This window comes from Sitophilus oryzae, unplaced genomic scaffold, assembly GCF_002938485.1.
Source record: "Sitophilus oryzae breed Bouriz unplaced genomic scaffold, Soryzae_2.0 scaffold_1396_pilon_pilon, whole genome shotgun sequence".
In the NCBI taxonomy this organism is placed as follows: domain Eukaryota; kingdom Metazoa; phylum Arthropoda; class Insecta; order Coleoptera; family Curculionidae; genus Sitophilus; species Sitophilus oryzae.
Window position 1 is genome coordinate 11341952 of NW_022146055.1, and position 26499 is coordinate 11368450.

General features: G+C 31.6%; 1 protein-coding gene across 1 annotated transcript in view; it reads right to left on the minus strand.

Annotated features, from left to right (window-relative positions):
• The window catches only part of LOC115876044 (small G protein signaling modulator 1-like), a 118676-nt gene that overhangs the window by 63472 nt on the left and 28705 nt on the right, over nucleotides 1–26499 (minus strand). The gene's annotated exons all lie outside the window — the stretch shown is intronic.

The following is a 26499-nucleotide window of genomic DNA, read 5'->3' on the forward strand; positions in this document are numbered from 1 at the left end:
AAGATTACTGAGTTGTATTAGATTGACATACCCCAGATAATCCAAACATAATACTTATATTTTTTTTAAATAAGCATAAAAAATTTAAAATACTAAAGGTTTATAATTTGTAAATATTTAAAAACATGGTGTGCATTACATATAAGTAATATACAGGGTGAGTCTCAAATAAGTGCAAATATTTTCAGGGCTGGTAGATCTTGATAAAAGAAACATATTTTTTCTTTACCATTTTCAAGTCCAAAATAACCGAGTTATTTTACTTTGAAAATTATAACAAAAAAAATTCCAAAAAAAATTAATTTTTGCTTAAATTTTGAGAACCACTGGATCTTTTCTGGGTTTTCTTTCTTGTAAATTTAACCTACTACCTATGTTGACATATTAACAAGAAATCGTGTTTTTTAACTAAGAATTAAAACAATTTCCAAAAAAAAATTCAAATTTGTAAAATATTTTTTTTTTGTGTTTCTGATGTCGAAATATACTAACCCTGAAAATATTAGCACTTAGTTAATACTCACCCAGTATATTTAGTATATATTCGTTATATGCTTTATATATCGTATTTATAATTACATATTTAAAATGTTAATACTCTCTATATCTGTTTTTTTTTCTTAAATCTTTTAACCATTCTTAATTATGAAATGGCGTTAGCAGGTTTGGGACTAGGAATTAACCAAATTTTGGTTTGCAAACGCCATTTCATTTATAAGGACGCAAATCTATAACATTCTCAATTATCTTAATCACCAAACGGAATTGGCTTGTGTTGTAAAAATATATGTGATCATTGATATATGATTTACTGAATTAAGTTATTTACATAATAGTATTACGGTTTACCATAACTTTTCTGTACCTGATACACGTTTTATATTTTTAAAATATTTAACTTCAACTAAAAGATGTAAGATAGATAACAAATATATTATATAATATATTTGTAATCTACGGGTACATTTTGTATTGATGCTATAGATTATTTCGATTAATAAAATTATTATAGTAATAATAGCTCCCGTATATAGAGTTTAACGCCTTGGGAGTAGCAAGGTACAGTTTGCCATGCTAGAGCCGTTTGGTATATAACGAAGGTAATGTGGCTAGCACTACGCTTCAACCGCCTATTATTACCTCAGGATAGTAAATCCCAAGTACTCATTTAAGGCTGAGTCGACCTAGGTACCCAAACTATTTTTATTTTAATAAAAATAGTCGGCTGATGAAATGCCGGCTGTAGGATTCGAACCCACAATCTTTGAATTGGTAGACGAGAACTGTAATCTACGCCACGGGGCACCATAAAATCATTAAATATCTTTTCCTTAAATTTCATTGTTAACAATTCTATATACTAAATTACTCAAACACAGATATAAATAGCAAAGAAATTAGATATTATGATCATTACTATTTCAATACATGTACTGTGTCTTTATATATCTATAACTCAAAAGTAACATTTCTTCCAAAATTATTAGTAGAAATAATAGATGAGAATACCAATGAATGAATATTAACCAATACCAATACCAAACCAACAGCTAAAGAATCTGACTCAACTAAAAAATGGCAGTACATACTACTGACAAAAATATTTCTAGTTATTTGGGAGCAATATTCAAAAAGACGTTAATCCCAGTGGAAAATTATCAACCTAAAGATATATCACGAGGAAAACAATTAAAGGGTCAGAAGACCTTCAGTTAAAGGAGATTCCATCCTTATACCAATGAATGAATATTAACCAATACCAATACCAAACTAGCACGATACCAAAATACCAAACTACACACAATAAAGAATTGACTCAACTAAAAAATGACAGTACATACTACTGACAAAAATATTTCTAGTTATTTGGGAGCAATATTCAGAAAGACGTTAATTCCAGTAGAAAATTATCAACCTAAAGATAGGTATATCACGAGAGAAACCATTAAAGGGTCAGAAGACCTTCAGTTAAAGGAAATTTCATCCTTATAGACTGCAAATTATCATTTTTTGAATAGAAACTTTGGTTTAATGATAATTACAAAAAATTTTCGTAGAGGCTTATAAAATCTTGAATTATTGATTTTATATTAGTTAGCAGCTATACCGGGTGCGTCTCAAAAGTGGCTCACCCCTATAACTTTTTTATTTTTTCCGATAAATAAACGAGATTTTGTATGCTAGTATATGACATAAATTAGGATTGATTGACGCATTCAATTGTTTTCGGTCACTTCCTGTTTCACCGGAAATGACTACAACTTTTGATTTTTAAATGGCACCCTCGGTATTTTTTTACTTTATTCGAGAGAAAATGACACTCTGAATTGAATGACATATCATATGTCAATTTTTGACATATTCGCCCAAAAACAAATTGTATTTTAAATTTCAATCTAGAGTGCCATAGCTGTGTTAAAAACACTAATTTTTAATCAAGCAGCCTTGGAAAAATAGATTTGATCGTCTAATCTTTTTAGTGTCTTGTTCTCTGACCGGTTAAAAGATGCCTAAATCGTATTTTTAATCATATCTCAATTTTTTCAAATGGAACAAGGGTGGCTCATTAGCATATTTGGAAAAAGCATTTTTTTACGAATAATTTGATACCACACACTTGGTTTTTTGAGCAGATTACAATTTCAAATAAACCATATGCGAAAATGTCAAAAGTTGACATATGGTATGTCATTCTATTCAGAGTGTCATTTTCTATCAAGCGCTTGTAAAAAACCGAGGGTGATTTTTGGAAATCAATTGAGTCATTTCCGGTGAAACCGGAAGTGACCGAAAACAATTGAATATGTCAATCAATCCCAATTGATGTCATATTCTAACATACCAAATCTCGTTGTTTTATCTGAAAAAATAAAAAAGTTATAGGGGGTGAGCCACTTTTGAGACGCACCCGGTAGAGTGTCTTAAAACTGACAGCGCTTTCAGATGAAGCGGAGCGTCCGCGACGGAGCGTTCGCAACTTCGAGCAAGTACCATGAGTTTATATGAACAATTTCACATGGGCGCGTATACTCCGTCCGACGGAGTTTGTCTGACGGCTATCTTTAACAGCGCTTTCACATGCGACGGACTGTCCGCGACGGAGCGTCCGTGACCTCGAGTAAGTACCATGAGTTTATATGAACAATATCACATGGGCGCGTATGCTTCGTCCGACGGAGTTTGTTCGACGGCTATCTTGAAAAAACACGACGGACGGTCCGTCGCATGTGAAAACGGTGTAAAAAATCCGACGGACGGTCCGTCGCATGTGAAAGCGCTGTGAATGTTTTGAATTTAAAGAAATATGTTTATTGTTTTAGATAGGCAGGGTCATCCCAGTATGAAAATGAAATATTACATTTAAATATTCTTTATTATGGTAACACAACAAAAACAAAAAAAAAATCAAAAAGCTCTCTATTAAAAATCTTCTAAATAAAATTTACTACATTTATATAAAAAGATCCTTGTTTTAATTTTCTTTAAAAATATTTTAAACTCAATTTAAATTTTTAGAATGGAATGAAACTTTATCGCTGTCCTAGTTAGACATTAACTTTAATTCCAGCAATTGAGTTTAAAACAAACTTTAATTAAACAATTTGCTCGGCTACTTTTTGTTCACATTGTTTCAATCAAGAATAATTTATTAATTCTCAACTTTATATTGTTAATTTTTAAAAACAATGCTTTAAAATTATCTAGTAATACTTAGCTAAAATATATTTTATGTAAACGGTTGTGCATGATTCCAGCAAATGTATTTTATATGCACTCAGATGCAAAAAAACTAACAGACATTTTTTCGTCAAGTTTAAAGCGTTATATATTTTTTTTTACTTTGAGCTTTATTTTCATGATTTTTTTTAGCAAACTATATATAAATATATCAACTTTAATTGATAAACTCAGTTTTTTATAAACTTTAGTATTTAGCTTATTTTACAGGCTTAATTGAGGGGTTGTTGTTTATCCTAACTTTAAAACGCCCTGTGCAATAATTTCGTGAGTAAATTTTCCTAAAACACTATTTTTCGGTCGAAACCATGTCTCCTGAGCATTTTGTTTTTGAAATGAACTTGCCACTAAAAATTTGCAATTTTTTCAACTATCATTAATTTGTGATGTTATTGATGACTATTGATAGAATGTCATATCGAGTTCTAATCAGTGAACTCTATAATAAATTTTAAAAAATGTTAAAAAGTGATGTTACAGGCTTGGTTTTAATAAATATTAGTAACACTAACAAAACTAAGGGTATTAAAAAAATAATAAGCTAGTGTACAAACAAACAAAAAACTTGTAAAAAATACTCTAAGCCCACGGCCACACAGAAAGCGTTTTTTGCGTTTTTAGCGTGAAGCGTCTTTAGCGACTAAAACAAAATATCAGGGTTATATAGGAGTGGCCACACCAGCGTGTAGCGTTCGGCGTGTCTCGCAAAAAACGCAAATGAAAACAAATCAGTTTGTTTTCTGTAGCGTCTTTAGCGTTTTCTAAGATCAGACCCCGTCATAGGCGGACGTTATCTAGACTAACATATAAAATCCTTAAGTGGCTGACTCTACAACATAAAAAAATTATACACATATAAACTAAAATTCGTAAAATAAATGGCAAATAATAATTATTATTTTTACACACACCACTAGCACTAGCAGTAGATTGTGTTTGTCTCCGAATATATGCCCCGGCCCGTCCACAATTCAATCCCAGCATCTTTTATCTTCGTCTCTTCAACGCTAACGGCGCCGATCTCGCCTATCTCTTTCTCACAGGATTGATTGTTGGACGGGCCGAGAATCCACGAGCTTGCGATGTTACTAATTGACATCTTGATAGAAACTGCAGACCTGCCGCGTCTTTTGCATGTTGTTAATGGTCACAAATCGAAAAAAGCGTTTAAAACGGTAAAATCGCAAAAAGAGCTTGAGACGCAAAAAACGCTTTCTGTGTGGCCGTGGGCTTACTTTGTATTGCCTCCCCCGGCTGCTATAACTGTCTGTAGACGTCGGTTCATACTGTTAATGAGGCTGCAAATATATTGTGTTATATTTTCCCATTCTTCTTCAAGGACCAAGCGAGTATTAATAATTTCGGCCATCTTCAACAAGATCAACAATTTTGCAGAATCTTAACTACAGACTTACTTACTTTAACAGAATCTAAATTAACCAAGGCATATGTTAACATGAATCATAAAACAAAATATATATATATATATATATATATATATATATATAAAATTAAGCGAGAATTATTATATATAAAATCGAGCGTATAAAACTCGATTAAAAATTATGTATGAATATAAAAATCATAATCAGAATTTATTTGCAGATGAAAATCGCTGTCATTTTGTATTCAAGATGATTTTGTATATAACTATATGATGAATATCATCAAGGATATTTCCCAAACCACCAACTATATTTATATTTTACTTTATGCTAAGAACATATTAGTAACATCTTATAGGGGTTTCTCAATTTAGTTAATGTTAAAAATATAATTATAGGTTTGTTCTAACCTGCCGCAGAACCGTCACCGAACGATCACGCTCGTGCGCAGTAATTCAAATGTGGGTTGACTGCGCATTAAAGCATATTGGCAGGGATTATCGATTTTTAACAGCTGATTCTGGTCCGGCGTCCGGCTGATGCTTCTGTCTTCGTTATTTTTTACGAATTCGAATACGTGTCCGTTATACTTTTGCTTGTGAGTTTGTGTGGAGTAAACCGTTCGGAAATTTTAATTAATTTTTGATTTATAAAATAATGTTCAAAAATTCTACCACTACAATGGAATAACAGGAAACTAAGCATACCAGGATCATAAAAGAGAGGATAGGTAAGTGAGTTAGTGAGTATACAGTTGAAACGCTTACCAACAATTACTGGATTCTGATTCTCCATTTCAAGAAAAATAATTATTATTATTGCTATTGGAAATTGCAAACAAAAATAAAAGGGTTATGTTATGAAATTCTAAACAAAAACAAAAAACCGATCGATATACGCACGCTTGACACTTTTGGCAGTCCCGAAAACCATCTAAAAAGCGTTCCAACGTTGATACTTTTTGCACCGTCACGAAACTATTCGAAGTCCGCGCATGCTAACAAAAGGCAAGAAAACCGATTCGAGTACGATTTCGAAACGATCCCGAAATGCTGGTTGGAACAAACCTTATATACAAATCAATATAAACTAAATTAATGCAAAATGAAACGAATTATTTAGTCAAAATGTATGTGATATATTTATTTATGGAATTTAATGTCTCGTTAAAATAATAATTTACCTTTTTGAAATAGAATGCTTTATTTTAAAATGCAAAATTGTACAATAAACGTTCTCAAATACCCATCAATTATAAAAAAAACCTTTATAGAATAGAATAAATTAAAATAAAACCCGTGGTGCATAATTTAAGTAGAGAGAATATACAGGGTGGTCCGAACTGTATTCCCAAAACTTTGGGCAGTATATTCTGCAGATAAAAGTAAGTAAAAAAGTTCGTATAAATGTATACCCTAAAATGCTTAATTTCAGAGATACAGGGTGTAGAAGTTTAATTTTTATTTCGATTTCTTCCAAATAATTTCTGAAATAACGTCAATATTTGGATGAAAATTGATGTCTGAGAGTTTTTTGACATGATAATTTTTTTTTGAAGTCAATATGACTCCTACTTGTAGAGGGCGCCAATTACAAATGTTTTAACTAGTTTGAAGAATAATAACTTTTCGTCCGTACCTGTATAAAATTACTGAGCAAAAAAATAAACATTTACGACGTTTTTTACGTAAAAAAAGTCTCTTGGTAAAAATCGCTACGAGTAATGGTTCTCGAGATATTTGGAATCGAAATTATCAATACCTGTCATCATTGACATAAATTAAACATGTTAACTAAATAGTTATTAGACTGAAATCATAAATTTGAAATGTTTTTGTGTCAAATGTTCATCAGAAACTGATTTGTCATCATTTTTTCGAAGAAAAATTTATGATTAATTTAAAAAAATAAAAAGTGGCCAAATTTATAATTTCAGTCAAATAACTACCTACTCAACATGTTTATTTATTGTCCATAATGCCATGTATTAAATATTTCCATTCTAAATATCTTGAGAACGGTTGTTCGTAGCGATTTTTACCAAGAAGCATTTTTTTATGGAAAAAATCACGAAAATGTTTATTTTTCCACACAGTAGTTTTATACAGGTATGGACAAAAAGTTATTACTCTTCAAAAAAGTTAAAACACATGTAGGTGGCGCCCCCTACAAATAGGAATCATATTGACATCAAAGTCAAATTTCTCATGTCAAAAAACACCCAGACACCAATTTTCATCCAAATATTGAAGTTTCTTCAGAAATTATTTGGAAAAAATCCAAATAAAAATTAAACTTCTACACCCTGTATCTCCAAAACCAAGCATTTTAGGACATACATTTATACAAACTTTGTACTTATATTTATCTGCAGAATATGCTGCCGAAGTTTCCGGAATACAGTTCGGACCACCCTCTATAGGTAAAAGAAAGTCACGAAGTGTTTAAAAATGGCCGTTTAATTGGCAATGTAAATCCTTCAGCTGAACATACCATCACGAAATACTACTTTAATCTATAACTACTCGTATAACCATAGGTATGACGTCAACGCAGTTTGATTACATACATACCTCAGCAAAATAAAAACACTAAATCACCACAATACACCAAAACACTTTTACTTTTACACTGGACGCGCGTTTCGCTAACCATGTTAGCATCATCAGCAGATGATTATAAACTAAAGTACAATCTACAAGGTGAGGGAAACAATTATTTAACTTAGAAATAAAATTATCTATGGTGTCTGAATGTGTATCAAAAACAGCAAAAATATCATCCACATACCTAAACCATACTCTTGGAAAATACTCAAACTGATTCTTAGCCTCCACTTCAAAACTGCTCATGAATAAATTAGCCAAAAATGGAGACAATGGATTACCCATTGCTGTACCTTCCCGCTGTTCAAAAAAGTTGTTATTAAATTGAAAACAATTTTGTTTCATACATAACGATGTAAGCTCAATATATTCACTCACAGTTTTGTTGTCGAGACCATTTGCGTTCAGTAATTCCTTTAAGTAGCCTTACCTAAAGTATGTGGAATTGGAACACTTGGGAACAACGAAGATACATCAAAGGAGACCAAAATTTCACCTTCATGCAATGTTATATCTTTAATTTTGTTAATGAATTCAATATTATTTTTTAACTGAGAAGAAGGTTCATGATCAGGTAAATTTTCGAACTCCTTGATAACCATTTTGCCAAATTATAATTCCGGAGAACCTACAGCCGAAACAATTGGGCGCATAGACTTCCAGTCCGGTTTATGAATTTTTGGCAAAGCATACAATTTTGGTAATGAGGGATTGGATACTTGCAATTTCCTCTTTAAAGAAAGATCAATAAGGGTGTTACATTCTTTTAGAGTTTTTTTAACGTCTGCTACCATCTTAGACAAAGGATTCTTTTTCAAATTTATGTAGGGGCCATTATCGATTAAGTTGTTAACCTTATCGTAATAGTCTTTTTTATCTAATATAACAACCTTATTTCCCTTATCAGCTTTTAGGTAGAAACAATCTTTGTTACGCAAACTCTTGACAATATTGTGCTCCTTGTTAGATTTTAATGATTTACTTGAAACGATATTTTTTGATAACTGATTTCTACAAGCCTCTCTTGCAAATACTTTAGAAGCCTCGGGCAAGTGCTGAATAGCAGTTTCAACACCAACGACGATTTCCTCCAAAGCGCTACCAGAGTTGGGCAATGCAAACTTTAAACCTTTGTTTAATAAACTGAGCTCTTGTTTATCAAAAGTCTGCGAAGAAAGATTCTCTACTATGTTTATGTCTCTTTGGAAAACATGTTTGTTTTTAGAGCTTTTTAATTTTTTAAACTTACTATTCAAAATGGACATTTTTTTAACAAATTTTGAATTGATAACCACAAACATATTTCTCTGAAAGAGACACCAACATTCATACTCTACATTAGTTAGCTTATAAGTAAGTTTTTTGTAAAGTCCATAGGCTTCAATTTCAAGCCTACTTCGTTTACTATACAGAAATTTGATTTCTAAATCAAGCCATTTTTGTTTTGCAATTTTCTCTACCTTATCACTAACGTTACTTTTCGGAATATCAACTTTAATAAAACTAGGATAAACTGAATTGGCTTTGCATGATTTAAGAAACCAAATATCTGCTCCTAATAACCTAATCTTAGTACTAAACTTACGATAAAGATTCAGTTCCGTTGACCGTGAAGCCATCGAAGATTACAGTTGAGGGTTGGAACCTTTGGGTTCCTTTGAAGTTGAGGGTTGGAACCTAGTTTATCCTAGTTTTATTAAAGTTGATATTCCGAAAAGTAACGTTAGTGATAAGGTAGAGAAAATTGCAAAACAAAAATGGCTTGATTTAGAAATCAAATTTCTGTATAGTAAACGAAGTATGCTTGAAATTGAAGCCTATGGACTTTAAGCAAAAACTTCTACTTATAAGCTAACTAATGTAGAGTATGAATGTTGGTGTCTCTTTCAGAGAAATATGTTTGTGGTTATCAATTCAAAATTTGTTAAAAAAATGTCCATTTTGAATAATAAGTTTAAAAATTAAAAAAGCTCTAAAACAAACATGTTTTCCAAAGAGACATAAACATAGTGGAAAATCTTTCTTCGCAGACTTTGATAAACAAGAGCTCAGTTTATTAAACAAAGGTTTAAAGTATGCATTGCCCAACTCTGGTAGCGCTTTGGAGGAAATCGTCGTTGGTGTTGGAAACTGCTATTCAGCACTTGCCCGAGGCTTCTAAAGTATTTACAAGAGAGGCTTGTAGAAATCAGTTATCAAAATATTGTTTCAAGTAATTCATTAAAAATCAACAAAGAGCACAATATTGTCAAGAGTTTGCGTAACAAAGATTATTTCTATCTAAAAAGCTGATAAGGGAAATAAGGTTGTTATATTAGATAAAAAAGACTATTACGATAAGGTTAACAACTTAATAGATAATAGCCCCTACATAAATTTGAAGAAGAATCCCTTGTCTAAGATGGTAGCAGACGTTAAAAAAACTCTAAAAGAATGTAACACCCTTATTGATCTTTCTTTAAAGAGGAAATTGCAAGTATCCAATCTGTCATTACCAAAATTGTATGCTTTGCCAAAAATTCATAAACCGGACAAGTCTAAGCGCCCAATTGTTTCGGCTGTAGGTTCTCCGACTTATAATTTGGCAAAATGGTTATCAAGTGAGTTTGAAAATTTACCTGATCATGAACCTTCTTTCTCAGTTAGAAATAATATTGAATTCATTAACAAAATTAAAGATATAACATTGCATGAAGGTGAAATTTTGGTCTCCTTTGATGTATCTTCGTTGTTCCCAAGTGCTCCAATTCCACATACTTTAGGCTATTTGAAGGAATTACTGAACGCAAATGGTCTCGACAACAAAACTGTGATTGAATATATTGAGCTTACATCGTTATGTATGAAACAAAACTGTTTTCAATTTAATAACAACTTTTTTGAACAGCGGGAAGGTACAGCAATGGGTAATCCATTGTCTCCATTTTTGGCTAATTTATTCATGAGCAGGTTTGAAGTGGAAGCTAAGAATCAGTTTAAGTATTTTCCAAGAGTATGGGTTAGGTATGTGGATGATATTTTTGTTGTTTTTGACACACATTGAGACACCATAGATAATTTTATTTCTAAGTTAAATAATCGTTTTCCTTCCATTAAATTTACGCATGAAATTGAGAACAACGACAGATTACCATTTCTAGATGTATTAGTTATTAGAAATACTAATAATTGCGTGGAATTTGATATCTATAGGAAAAATACCACACGCTGATATATTCCTAATGAATCACATCATAGTGTTGAACATAAAATGGCTAGTTTAAATTTCTTAGTTCATAGATTACTTAGTTTCCCACTTTCCAACGAAAGAAATGAAATAGAAAGAGATTACATTAGGAATGTAGCTGAGTGTAATGGATATTCTCCTTCACTAGTTGATAAATTAATTAGAAAACGTAGGTATAGCTTAATGATTTCCTGAAAATTCGACTTTTCAAGTGGAGGAAGATACGTCTAAATATTTTTCGATACCGTTTGATAGAGAGTTATCCTGTGGTCTAAAAGTAATTTTTAAGAATGTCAATTATAAACTTGTGTATAGTGCTAATAATAAATTACAACAATTATTAGGCAATACAAAGGATAAAACACCTCCACTGGAAAGGTCGGGTATTTATGAAATTTCTTGTAAAGACTGTAATCAGAAATATATTGGGCAAACTAGAAGATCAATATTAACTAGATTTAAAGAACATTTAGCTCAGATAAGATATGGTAGACCGGATAAATCTTGCGTTGCCGAACATATTGTTGATAATGAACATTGTATAGATCTTAATAATTTAAAATTAATTAAACAAGTCTCAAATTACAGGCAATTAGATGCATATGAAAGCATCAGAATTAATAAATGTAAAGATAGTATGAACAGAGTCAACGGTCCAATTCCTTCAAGTTCTTTGTTCCTACTACTCTAGTGGCGGAAATCTAACTGTTACGCTCAGTTGGCTCTGACTCGGTTGGCTAGATTTTGCCACGCCCACTCGGGGCCCACTGAGCGAGTATATAAACGCTCACCTTGTAGATTGTACTTTAGTTTATAATCATCTGCTGATGATGCTAACATGGTTAGCGAAACGCGCGTCCAGTGTAAAAGTAAAAGTGTTTTGGTGTATTGTGGTGATTTAGTGTTTTTATTTTGCTGTGTAACACCAAAGGTTCCAACCCTCAACTGTAATACATACATACCTACTATGATGGCATTTACGGTTTAAAAACGACTTTAATAGAGCAGCTCTCTGCTGTTATTCCGCGGAGCCCTACAGCTAGCCAGGGATAAAAGAGCCTTTAATTGGACATCCGCTGGACTGCGATGACATAGCCACGGCCTAAATAGGGTGGAATGTGACACGTAGTAATAATATCCGTGGAATATTGTCGGTTCTATGCAAGGTTATTAAAAGATCAGGTTGTCTCGTAACTCGATCCGCCGTTATCGAAAACGTCATCTACTACGTCATAGGAACGATACCGCTCATAGATAAAAGGATAAAAACTGCCCACAGTCCGACAGTGCATTTCCGAATCGATATTCATTGTGTTCTAGCTTTCAACAATAATATAATCTTACTGTCAAGCATCCCTATGAAGTTCATCACTATCGAACATACTTTTATTATCAAACAAATAAATAACATCCTTTTCTATAACATTCCTTGAAGTCAGAAACGAACTTTAGTCATTGCGTCTCAAAATTCAATAAGAACTTCGCATTTCCCGATGACTGGCACCCACGCTCTATAACGACTACACATCCGACAAATCCCTGGGGCTGTATCTTCCTCTTTTTATAGACAACACAACTTCTATTCAAGGCCCACATCGTCTATTTGCTGTACTGATTTCTCTCAGGAGAATTAAAGTTAACGCAAGTAAAATCCAAACTTGATTCCTCAAGGAACTGAACTTTAGAAATAAGTTTATTTCCGGGGGTAGTATTAGAAGATGATGAAACTAATATTAGTTTATTTTAAAACTAATTATAGTTTAGAATTAAGTGGGGAGGGGCTATGTTGAGGAGTTTGACTGTGAACGGCTGTTGCGGAGCAAACATTCGGTTGCTATATTATAATCACCAAATAACATTAACATTGTACAATTTTTATAGACAAATATCAATATACAAATTGAGTCAACGATAAAGTTCATTATTTCATATGTTTTGAGAATTATTAAAAAATGTTATATAGAAAAATTATATGGAAGGTTAGGATATACTTTATATACTTTCAACTACATATTATTGTTCTATACTACAGCTTCTACAGATTGTAAAGCAAAATACTAGCTTTGCAGCGTCTAGAGCAGCGTCAGTTCTCGAGATATTTGGAATCTAGATTATCAATACCTGTCATCATTGACATAAATTAAACATGTTGACTAAATAGTTGTTAGACTAAAATCATAAACTTGAAATGTTTTTATACCAAAAGATTAACAGTTTTATCATAATTTTTTGGAAGAAAAATTTATGAAAAAAAAAATAAAAAGTTCCCAAATTTATAATTTCAGTCAAATAACTATATCTAAACAGATAATGCTGCCGAATTTTCCGGAATACAGTTCGGAGCACCCTGTATATTATACAGGGTGAGTCTTAAATAAGTGCTAATATTTTCAGTTCTGGTAGATCTCGATAAAAGAAACATATTTTCTCTTTACCGTTTTTCAAATAAATCCAAAATAACTGAGTTATTTTATTTTCAAAATTTTCAAAAAAAAATATTTTTTGCTAAAATTTTGAGAACCGCTAGATCTTTTCTGGATTTTCTTTCGTATAAATTTAATATACTACCTATGTTGCCATATTATCAACAATTTTTTTAACTGAAACCTAAAAAATTTCCAATTTTTTTTTTAAAAAATTCCAGATTTAAAAAAAGTCGCAAAAAAACTCATAATAGTATTTCTGGGGTCTATTTCAATTTACTATGTTTTACGGGTTTCGTATAAATCAATTTTCAGCCTTATGTGTTAGTTAACACCTCCCCTTCCCATTTCAGTTTGCATAATTAAAACATTCGTCCAAACTAAATGGACAGTAATTAGATATTTCTAATGCACTTCTCTCCGTATCGTATTTATACAGGGTGTTCCAGAAATAAGTGCAAATATTTTAAGAGGTGGTAGATCTCGATAAAAGAAGCATATTTTCTCTTTATCGTTTTTCAAATAAGTCCAAAATAACGAAGTTTATTTTACTTTGAAAATTTCTAAAAAATAAGATTTTTTGCTAAAATTTTGAGAACCACTAGATCTTTTCAGGATTTTCTTTCTTGTAAATTTAATCTAATACCTATGTTGCCATATTATCAAGAAATAATGTTTTTTAACTAAAAACTAAAAAAAATTCCAAAAAATTTTTCAAAAAAGCAAATTTTCAAATCCAACCAAACCTCATAGGTGTGTTTCTGGAGTTGAACTATACTATATCAGTTAAAATACTTGCACTTATTTCTGGGACACCCTGTATATTATGTATTAGGGTGTCCGTTATTTCACATGTTGATTTTTTTTTGCTGTCGCCCTCTGAAATTTTAGTTTCTGCTGTAATAAAATTATCCTAACCTAACCTACAACCTAACCTAACCTAACGTAAACAAGCTCTAAATTTTTTATTTAAACCGTGGCGGAATCATTATACCTTTCCCATTTAAATAACATGAGATTTTCTGACCTCTTGCATTTATTTTTTTTTCTCTACAGCAAATGAACCTACAGCTTCGACAAACAATATTCTAATACAAAATTTACGCTCTACAAAAAAAGTCTCTTTGGTTTTTTCCATAAAAACATTTCTTTAAAAGTTATCGGCGGTCAAAGTTGTGCACATAGTTTATAATCAATTTTTTCTATCATTCCCTGCAAATTCTAATTGCACCTTTTGATTTTAACTAAAAAAGGATCTAGCCATACTTTTTTCAATAAAACAATATTTCTTTACCATCTTTAATATGGAAAACTAATATTACGCTATCTATGATCAATTGATCAAAACTATAATTTAAGATTATTGTTTCATTGCCTTTCAGTGTGGAATAATTTTGACCGCGAATAACTTTTAAAGGAACGTTTTTATCGAAAAAGCGAAAGAGATCTTTTTTGTAGAGCGTAAAATTTTGTATTAGAATATGTCATCGACGAAGTCGTAAGTTCATTTACTTTGGAGATAAAAAATTAAATGCGAAAGGTCAGAAAATCCCATGTTATTTAAATGGAAAGCATCATGATTTCGGCACGGTTTAAATTAAAAATTAAGAGCTTCTTTACGTTGGATAATTTTTTAGAGCAAAAACTAAATATATATAATATATATGTATAAATTAGTGCTTATACGTTCAATTTACGACCTGAATGGAGTATTAATTAGAGCAAATGGAGTTTATTCTAGTTTAAAAGTGACAAAATTTGACCTCCTTTCGTGACGGAATAACCGAGTTTGTTGAAACGGGAATTTACAACGCTATTAGGGATAACCGGGATATTTGAGGCAGATTTATGTCTGTAGCCTAGGGCGTACTGGAGTTTTCGCATAAATGCAAAATATTCTGGGTGAATCATGTCGTAGGGAAATAATTTTGGCGGCTTTTGTGTATAAAAATAAATAGCCACAGTTATATTCGCCGCATATATTCTATAAGACATTGTTCTATAAATCTATACTGATATATAAAATCCTTAAGTGACTGACATACTGATTAATCACGATCCTGCTCAAACCACTCAACGTAAGAAGCTCAATTCTGGCATACAGGTTGATTCTAGGGTGTAGAGGTTCGATAAGAAAGGATTTTTCGAAATTCCAGTTCCAAGAGGGTGAAACCACCCCTCAAATATTACAATATTTTTTATTTAAAAAACGGTCAAGTTTGCGAAAAAACGCTTAAACACGTATATTTTATTTTGTTTTTTACATATTTGAAGATTTTGTTTCGAAAAATCTGGTCATTGATAAATCACGATCCTGCTTAAAGCGCTTGACGTAAAAAGCTGATTTTTAGAAAACAGATTGAGGGTGAAACTATCCCTCAAATATTAAAATATTTTTTATTTAAAAACCGGTGAGTTTTTCGGAAAAACTCTGAAACCCGTATATTTTATTTTGTTGTTTTACATATTTTAAGATTTTTTATAAATTTATACAGGGTGTTTCATAAAATATGACCATTGAGTAATCACGATTCTGCTTAAACTGCTAGACGTTTAAAGATGATTTTTAGTAATCGGATTTTTCGAAAGTCAAATTCCAACGAGATGAAACTACCCCTCAAATATTACCAAGTTATATAATAATATCGCCATATTGTTTTTTCTCATGCTGACATAAATGTGGGAAAATTTTATCCAGTTTGTTTGTTAATGGAAATTCTTGCTTTTTGCTTTATCATCACCATTACAAATGATTAATTCGACGCGAACGAAGTATCTGGTACAAGCTAGTAATTTATATTGTTTTTAAACTAACCAGTACCGGTATAGTCTAGTATGTTTAGCCACTTAGATTTTCTCAAATAATAAAGACCTACAAACGGTAAATCGTAAAATATAAAATATCTAGGAAAATATTTGTCTAAGAGGAATATTTTACTGACTGTTCCTTTCAAAAATAAAAAATAACTTGCTTCTTAAAGTGTCCAATGATCAATATTAATTTTGTCTCATCCTGTATAACTTTTCGGGTCAAATTTTAATTTGATTTAACATACATTAGTTATTTTAATTAATTATCAGGCTATAAGGGTAAATTACCACTTACGTAGCTTTTATCTACTTACTGCTACTATCTAAGCCCACGACCACACAGAAAGCGTTTTTAGCGTTTTGCGTTTTTTGCGTCTCAATCGCTTTTTGCGATTTTACCGTTTTAAGCGCTTTTTTCGATTTGTGTCCATTAAAAACACGCAAAAGACGCGGCAGGTCTGCAGTTTCTATCAAGATGTCAATTAGTAACGTCGCAAGCTGGTGGATTCCCGGCCCGTCCAACAATCAATCCTGTGAGAAAGAGATGGCCGAGATCGGCGCCATTAGCGTTGAAGAGACGAAGATAAAAAATGCTGGGATTAAATTGTTGACGGGCCGGGGCATATATTCGGAGATAAACACAATCTACTGCTAGTGCCAGTGGTGTGTGTAAAAATAATAATTATTATTTGCGATTTATTTTACGAATTTTAGTTTATATGTGTATAGTTTCTTATGTTGTAGTGTTGTGGTTAGTACTGGTTATAATTATAATATAATATAATAAATAATTATAATTATATAATAGAATAGTAAATATTTCTAGTTGCTAATGCAATTTTAGGACATGATTTATGAAACATTTTGGAGTGAAACTCCTTTACGCGCGCTGGGAGTAAAAATTCAAGTCCGTGACTAGTACTAGCTAGTGATACGGCCTTGACACACGAGCTCGTTGTAACGAAACGTGTTAACGGCTTACAAACACGTAGGGACGCAACGTGTATTTGTGAACAGTCCACGTGTTTATCAAAAATATTGATATTTTAATACAAATTTTGTAAAAGTGAATCAAATTATTACGTGTAAAACAACATTTGTAAAAACGTAAAAAACTATTTTTATTATTTTACGCGAATAAAACTGTCACACGTAAAAAACTATTTTCTACGCGTATAAAATTATTTGTTACTGGTAGAAAACTATTTTTTACGCGTATAAAACTATTTGTTACTGGTAGAAAACTATTTTTTACGCGTATAAAACTATTTGTTACTGGTTGAAAACTATTTTTTTTAAAGCGTATAAAACTATTTGTTACGTGTAAAAATCTATTTGTTATTACGTAAAAAACTATTTTTTACGCGTCAAACGCGTCAAATACAAATTGTTTCTGGTAGAAAACCTTTCTTACGCCAAAAAAAAATACGTGTGAAAAACTATTTGTTACGCGTAAAAAACTAATTTTTCGCGTCAAAAACTTATTGTTTCTGGTAAAAAACCTTTTGTTGTGCAAAAAAAATATTTTTACTTGCAAAAAACTATTTGTTACACGTAAAAAACTAATTTTTACGCGTCAAAAACTTATTGTTTCTAGTAAAAAACTCTTTTACCCAAAAAAAAATATTTTTTACGTGTAAAAACTATTTGTTACACGTAAAAAACTATTTTTTTACGCGTCAAAAACTATTTGATTCTGTTAAAAAAACATTTTACGCAGAAAAAAAAACACTTTTTACGTATTAGAAAACTATTTTTTACACGTAAGAAAATATTCCTTTAATTTATTACTTTTTCAACATTTCAAACTACACTTTTTCAAACATTTCCTTCAAATTTTTGAATTTAATAGAATCTTCCTAAACAGTAGATGTTCTCCTAAACAGTAGATAATACCCTAAAATGAAAAAAAATGCATACTATTTAATATTTAATTTATTTTTATTGTATTATTAAATATAACTATAACGTCCGCCTATGACGGGGTTTTATCTTAGAAAACGCTAAAGACGCTACAGAAAACAAACCGATTTGTTTTTATTTACGTTTTTTGTGAGACACGCCGAACGCTACACGCTTTTGGTGTGGCCACTCCTATATATCCTGTTATTTTGTTTTAGTCGCTAAAGACGCTTCACGCTAAAAACGCAAAAAACGCTTTATGTGTGGCCGTGGGCTAATATGGTGTACTATCTAATATGGTTATTGTTAAAAATCACAACTTTGATGCGTAACTCTTCCCCCTTGGAGCCTCCTTGTCGTATGAGAGGCGCCACCCTGTATAGCCGAGTAGCGAAAATTACAATTTCCAGAAAATAAATATCAGTGCTTAGAGTGCCCCGCTCTTTGAAATTGGATTGCACTGGAATCCGAGTGAATAATTACTGTTTATCCCGTAATTATTCCGATGCGACGATTTGCTATTATGACTATTATGTGTCGTGAGGGGATGATCGGGCTTAGACAAATCAATGGAAAATTGTATCTCTTTACGGTACAAACATTAATTAGATATATCTTAAATTTTGAATAAGAATTCGTTTCGGATAATTATCCAAATCGCAATCTAAATTTTACTCTCGTTAATTAGTACTTATATTTTATTTAAGAATGAATTACCTACATAGTTATTAAAAATGTTAAACACCCTCTACATTATTCCCAAAATATTTCTGGAAATTAAAAAATAAAAAAATAAGAAACATAGAGTATGAATAAATATTATTAGTTTGTAATAGAGAGTAATGTAATACCACTATATTAAACTGATATAAAAAATCAAAACAGCGCATTTAGAAAACAGTTACCGATGTTAGATTAAATTGACGATTAGTCTAAGGTTACACAAAAATATTTAGTTTTAACCATTGTCTAATTTTATTAATATTAATTACAATATCGGGTGCGTCTCAAAAGTGGCTCACCCCTATAACTTTTTTATTAATTCAGATAAAAAAACGGGATTTGGTATGTTAGTATATGACATAAATCGGGATCGATTGAAGTATTAAATTGTTTTCGGTCACTTCCTGTTTCACCAGAAATGACTACAACTTTTGGTTTTTAAATGGCACCCTCGGTATTTTTTTACTTTATTTCATAGAAAATGACACTCTGAATGCCAAGGCTCTTAACGCCAAGATAGGGAAGAAGCAACCGGGTGATACAAACTACATAGGAAACTTTGGTCTCGGGGAACGGAACGATAGAGGAGACATGCTTGTAAACTTTGTCAACAACGAAAAATTATACTGTATGAATACTTTTTATCAAAAACAAACTCAGAAAAAATGGACATGGCGGAGTCCAGACGGACGAGTAAAAAATCAAATAGACTTTATCCTCACCAACAAGAATACAATCTGTAAAGATGTCGATGTGTTAAACAGTTTTCATACAGGAAGTGACCACAGACTAGTACGCGCCAAAATACAAATTTATACTAATATAGAAAGAAGAAAATTAATTACCAGATCAATGTTTCCTACAAGGGACGCTCTACAACTAAATCAGGAAACCTATCAAAAAGAGCTTGAAAAGAGACTAAAGCCACAGACACTCAGAGATCAAGACCCCAACGACATTCTCAATAATCTAAAGCAGGGCATAACTACAGCAACAAAGAAAATATGTAATAAAATGAAACACCCTTCGGAAACTAAATTAAAACCAGAAACGACAAAACTAATAAGGGAAAGAAGAAAGACTGACAGAGATGCCCCAGAATATGACACCTTAAATAAAACAACTAAAAGAGAAATAAGAAAAGATCTAAGGGAGTATAAGAGAAACCAAATTTTGGAAACAATTGAAAACAATAGAAGCATGAAAGTGTTAAGACGTAAGCAAATGCGCGGAAAACAAAAAATAATAAAGATAAGAAACACATATGGCATTATAACAACAGACAAACATGAAATTAGAAATGAAATACACAAATTCTACGAACAACTTTAACAGTCTGTTATACCAAACAAAGATAGAGTACAAAAACACATCACAAACGTAGGATCAGAAGAGATGCTAGAAATATCAACCACAGAAATTAAATACGCACTTCAACAAATAAAAAATGGCAAAAGCCCAGGAGAAGATCGTATTACACCTGAAATGCTGAAGATGAGCGGAAAACCATTAGTGGATGCCGTGGAAGTATTGTTAAATAAATGTCTGATGGAGGGTAGAATCCCGGATGCATGGAAAAACGCAGAAGTTGTGCTATTATACAAAATAAGGAGATTTTACAAATATAGAGAATTATAGACCAATACGCCTTCTCTCGCATCTATACAAGCTCTTCACTAGGATTATCAACAACCGACTGTCTACGAAACTAGATTCCTATCAGCCAATAGAACAGGCAGGCTTTCGAAAAGGTTTTAGTACCATCGATCATCTACAAACAATTAAAACAGTCATTGAAAAAACAACAGAATACAATATACCTCTACATTTGGCCTTTGTAGACTACCAAAAAGCCTTTGACAGCATCGAAACCTGGTCATTTCTAGCTGCAATGGAGGACGCGAGAATTGATTCCAGATATTATTCCATTATTAAAAATATCTATGATAGTGCAACCTTCCAAGTTAAATTAGATGATGACCTCAAAACAGAAAAAATACTACTCGGCAAGGGCGTGAGACAAGGAGATACCATCTCTCCCAAGTTATTTACACTGGCACTGGAAAATGTCTTCAAGAAATTAGAATGGGAAAATAGAGGTCTAAACATCGATGGGGTACACCTTAGCCATCTGAGGTTCGCAGACGATATTGTCTTGCTGAGCACCGACATTCAAGAACTAAACACCATGCTAAATGAGCTAAATGACCAATCCCAGAAAATTGGCCTTAAAATGAACTTGAAGAAGACCAAGATAATGAGCAACAATATCCATAACATTACCGTTGACAACGTTATTATTGAAAACGTAGACCATTATATATATTTAGGTCATAAAATCAAGCTGGGCAAGGAAAACCAAAATACGGAGATCAAACGCAGGATCCATTTGGCATGGGTAGCATTTGGAAATATGAGCAATATTTTCAAGGATAAAAAGGTGCCCATGAACCTAAAGAAAAAGGCTTACGACAGCTGCATTCTACCTGTGCTTACGTATGGCTTAGAGACTATGGCAATTACCCGAAAAACAGCAGAACAACTACGAGTAGCACAAAGAGCCATGGAAAGAATCATGTTGGGAGTCACCATTAGGGAAAAAAAATACGGAATACCCACATACGTCAAAAACAAAATTAATAGATGTCGTTAAAAGAGTGGCAAGTCTGAAGTGGCAATGGATAGGACATGTGGCAAGACAGGATCCAGACCGATGGCCCCAAAAAATAATCCTATGGAGACCTAGGGGAACAACAAGAAGTGTGGGCCGACCAAAAAAGAGATGGGTCGATGACGTCAGGGCAGTGGCGGGAAGACAATGGATAAGATTGGCTAGAGATCGCGAAACATGGAAAAACCTAGAAGAGGCCTATATCCAACACTGGATGGAACCAGGCTGAGAAAGAAGAGAAGAAGAAGAAGACACTCTGAATAGAATGACTATGAACGAATATGTTAACTTTTGACATTTTCGCTTTAAAAAAATCAAGGAACTTGGAAAATAGATTTGATCGTCTAATGTTTTTCATGTCTTGTCCTGGTCGGTTAAAAAAATGCCCAAATCGTATTTTTAATCATATCTCAGTTTTTTTCAAATGGAACAAGGGTGGCTCATTAATTTGGTGCCGCACATTTGGTATTTCGAGTTAAATTGTAGTTATAAACTAACAAGAGACAACTATTATTGAGGGTGTAATTGTCTATCAAATAAAGTAAAAAAATACCGCGATGCCATTTAAAGGGTGGGCCAGTTTTTAGACGCATCCAGTATAGTAAAAAAATATATTTACAAAGCTTAAAATCGTAAAACTACAAGGCCAAACTGTTCTGGTGGTCCGCCTTTTATCGGCTAATAATCCTGGGTGGTCCTCTTATTTTTGAATGAATTTATATCAAATCATGCTGTGCGCTAAGAAAAGTATCGTTGACAGTTTTCTCTTAAAAACAATAAGAGAACATTGCTTTTTAAAAATGTCCGTGGACCATATTTTATTGTCATTAAGCCAATCAATAATTTTCCCAATCATCTCGATATTTTTTGATGATTGTAATTATATTCCTGCGGATTAAGTGAAAAGTTTTGTTCTTAAGTATCTACTATACATATTTTAAACGCGTTTTTAAATATTAATTTTGTGGAATATACAGGGTTGTTCACCACATACGACACGGAGTATTGTAGCTAAACGATTAGATTTTTACAAATTGTAAGTTTTGGGTTCGTTAAAGGACTATTAGAGCTACAATTTAAAAATATTTTTACAAGATACAGAGTGTCCCAAATAAATAAAAAATATCAAAGTTATATTTTTTTAAATGGAACACCCTGTATATTATTACACTTAAACCTTGACTTTTTCGAAATATTTTCAATTTTGTGAAATTGCAGTAAAAATTTCAGGATTTCATTTCTCCAAGGGTATCAAAGTTTTTAATACTAAATATTTACTGAAGTTTATTTATTGATCAGTTATTGTGTTGCAATAATAAAAATAATACTACCTCATACAGAGTGTCTAAAAATTTATTTTAAATAATTTCTAGCTTTAAACGGCAATAACTTGTTTAATTTAAATGGAATGCCCTGTATATTTTAAGAGAATCAGATGCACAACTTAATTGTCTATCAAATTGTATTACACCATTTTTTACCTATCCCTTCAAGTTTTCGTAGAAAATGCATTTTCTTATAATTTAGACCTCATTTATCAATATACCCATGGAATATTGACATTTTAGATTGTTTTTAAAACAACAAATGTACAAAATGTACAGGCTAGTAATATTATCGTTTTTACCAAAACGATATTACTAGCCCATTTGTATGCAAAAAGGTCTTTAAATATTTATAAAAAGGAATTAATTATTATTCATTAATTAAATATACCACCATTATTTCCGCCCAAATACTAATTAATTACATACTTAATTGTGTTCGTTAATAAATTATTCTAAATAAATGTGGATTTGAATCAGAAATCAATATAATAATAAGTTGAAAATGAACGTCTCTGTTATAAACAAGCATTTGTCCAAAAATGAAATATCATTTTTAAGGTGTTACTTTTTACCGCACTGTCTAATACGCATACAAAATTCAGTTTTTTAGTATTTGGAGCAATTATTATTAATCAACGCAAACAGTCAATTAATGTAGTTTGAATACTGGAATCATATTAATAGGTCCTCTTTAACAAATATTTAAACAGTTTTTTTTATTTTTTAATGAAATAATCGAACTATATCGACAATATTAGTATCTGTAATCTTTAAAAATGTTGTACATCTTTAAAAATAATCTAAAATGTCAGTATTCCATGAGTATATCAATAAATGAGTTCTAAATTACAAGAAAATGCATTTTCTACGGAAACTTGAAGAGATAGGTAGAAAATGGTATAATACATTTTGATAGACAATTAAATTATGCATCTGATTCTCGTAAAATATACAGGGTGTATCATTTAAATTAAACAAGTTATTGCCGTTTAAAGCTAGTAATTATTTAAAATAAATTTTTAGACACTCTGTATAAGGTAGTATAATTTTTATTATTGCCACACGAAACTCAGTAAATAGAAATACTTCAGTACAATATTTGGTTTTAGAAACTTAAATACACTTAGAGAAATGAAGCATTAAAATTATTACTGTATTTTGACAAAAACCTAAATATTTCAAAAACGGTAAGGTTTAACTGTGATAAACCTTAATCAAATTTACCTTTATTTTAATCGTAGAAACTAAAAATATAATAATATACAGGGTGTTCCATTTAAAAAAATACAACTTTGATATTTTATATTTATTTGGGACACTCTGTATCTTGTAAAAATATTTTTAAATTGTAGCTCTAATAGTCCTTCAACGAACCCAAAACTTACAATTTGTAAAAATCTAATCGTTTAGCTACAATACTCCGTGTCGTATGTGGTGAACAACCCTGTATATCTACATAAAACGAGATGTAATTAACGAAATATCATCGTAACAACAGATATTTTAGAAACTTCTAGGTTTACTTATTTCACTGAGATTTATGAAAAAAAAGTCCTTTGTCTCAGGTATAGAAACCGACACGTAGTGGAAGTAGCTCGAGACAAAACGAAATTGAACGAGACAACAGGAATCAACCCAAAGTCCGCAATTTCAAGAGAAGTTTCGAGGCGTTTTTAAGAAATGGAAGTAGGTGAAGACAAATGAAAGTTTCCACATTTTTTCAGAATATGGACATTAAAAATAAAGAAAATCAAATGTATTTCACTGTCGCTCTAAATGTGTACTTAGTTTTGCTCTTTTTTTTTGTACTTAGTCTTTGCTCTAAATTTGTACTATTTCTTCTTTTAATATTGCCCTAATTCGGAGTGAATTTGATCGTATTTTTAAACTTCAAAATAGAGCAGTTCGATATTTATTGGGACTGAACAGTAGAACTCACTCCCAGAATTTCATTAAAAATTTCAAACTACTGACTCTTCCTTCTTTATTCATTTTTGAATCCGTTTGCTTAATCCGCAAGCACATATCTGCTATTCCTGAAAGGTCATCTCACAACTATCCACTTAGGAATGCGGAGCACGATCTTTATCTGCCAACCCCGAGCTCAGAACTAGTTAGGCTCAATACTGTACAATGCCAAAAAAATGTACAATCATCTGCCTTTGAATATCCAGTCGCTTTCATTCTTTCCCGCATTTCGCAAAGCTCTGAAATCATACTTACTGGAGAGAGCAGCTTATATATGCGATAAACGACTTTTTTGTTGATGTTTAATCATGAACAAATTTTGAATTTTAAATTTTGATCATCTCACACACTGGTTAAAGGTCTAGTATTTAATATTTTATAACTCTTACATGATTATATGCATTTACAATTTTCCTATTGTAAATTTTATTTATACACCTTTTTTGTGTTCTGCAATGTCCATGTATGTTCTATTTGCAATTTTAATGACGTAATGAGATGAACCGCCTATTTAAAAATAGACATATTTATTTAAATTCAAAACATTCATTTTTAAGACACTCTGTATACATAAACAAAATTATTGATTTTTAAAATTTATTCACAAACTAGGGAGAGGGGAATCAGGCGACCAACAGAGGTGATAGTTGTTAGATAATAGCTTCTAGACTATCATTCGAGACGCATTGATTTTATTTTGGTTCTTGAGTTCTGTGAGAAAGAATGTTATTAAAGGTAAAGTAAATGTTTTCTCATTTTTTAACTAATAACTAAATCATATTATTTTCTTTTCTTGTTGTAATTCTGTTTTTTCATTATTCATTTGATCTGACAAAGACAATATATAACATGTGTATGCATTTAATGGAATCTATTTATGCTGTAAATAATTTCAGTTTAAAAGTAATCTAAATAAAATCGTTTACTGTTCCTTCGTGCCGATGTTTGTGGTTTGTGAGAATAAGGGCCTTGTTGAGTGTACTAACAATTTTCGATCGTGCATGGGCGAATATCTTAGATCACAAAAGGGCAAACAAAAGCAATAAATATAATAACTCATAGAATAACTTACAATTTCTTAAATTATAAGATATTGGCACCAAACCTTCAACTTTAGCGTCGATTCCGCAACAAGGGACTTCCTACCTACGGGTGGGGACCCGTTAAACTAACAAAAAACTCTTCAGTTTTGAATGATATAAATGTGGCATATTTTGAATGTATTAAACTAGTTTTGAATGTATTAAACCTAGGTATGAGGACAGTTTCTATATCATTATTTCTCTTTTATTAAAGTTCAGGACAGCTTAGTTAGAATGTCTGGAATAGTGATCATGGTTTTCTCTGCCGTGCTCTTTTACATGTGAATTCCAGGCAGAGTATGGCACTACTTTCATTTCATTTAATAAAATAAATAGGGCTATTTACAAATTTAGCGTTTTATTTACATAACCTATTCTCCTCAAATTTCCCAAAATATTGCTTTGTCGAGGCGCATCCGAGGTAATCACAATAAAAAAATATTTAACACAACGTAGGTTCCTTTCTTTCATTTAAATTGTTTGTTATACAGTTGGCCAAAATATTACCTCTTCAACTTTGTTGACGAATTTGGGTTGTTACACTACAGTAAATTTTTTGAATTGATTTGAATTGTATGATATTTTTTATTATTTGTATATTTTGTGTGCTTTTGTTTGTTTTGTAAATGCTTTGTC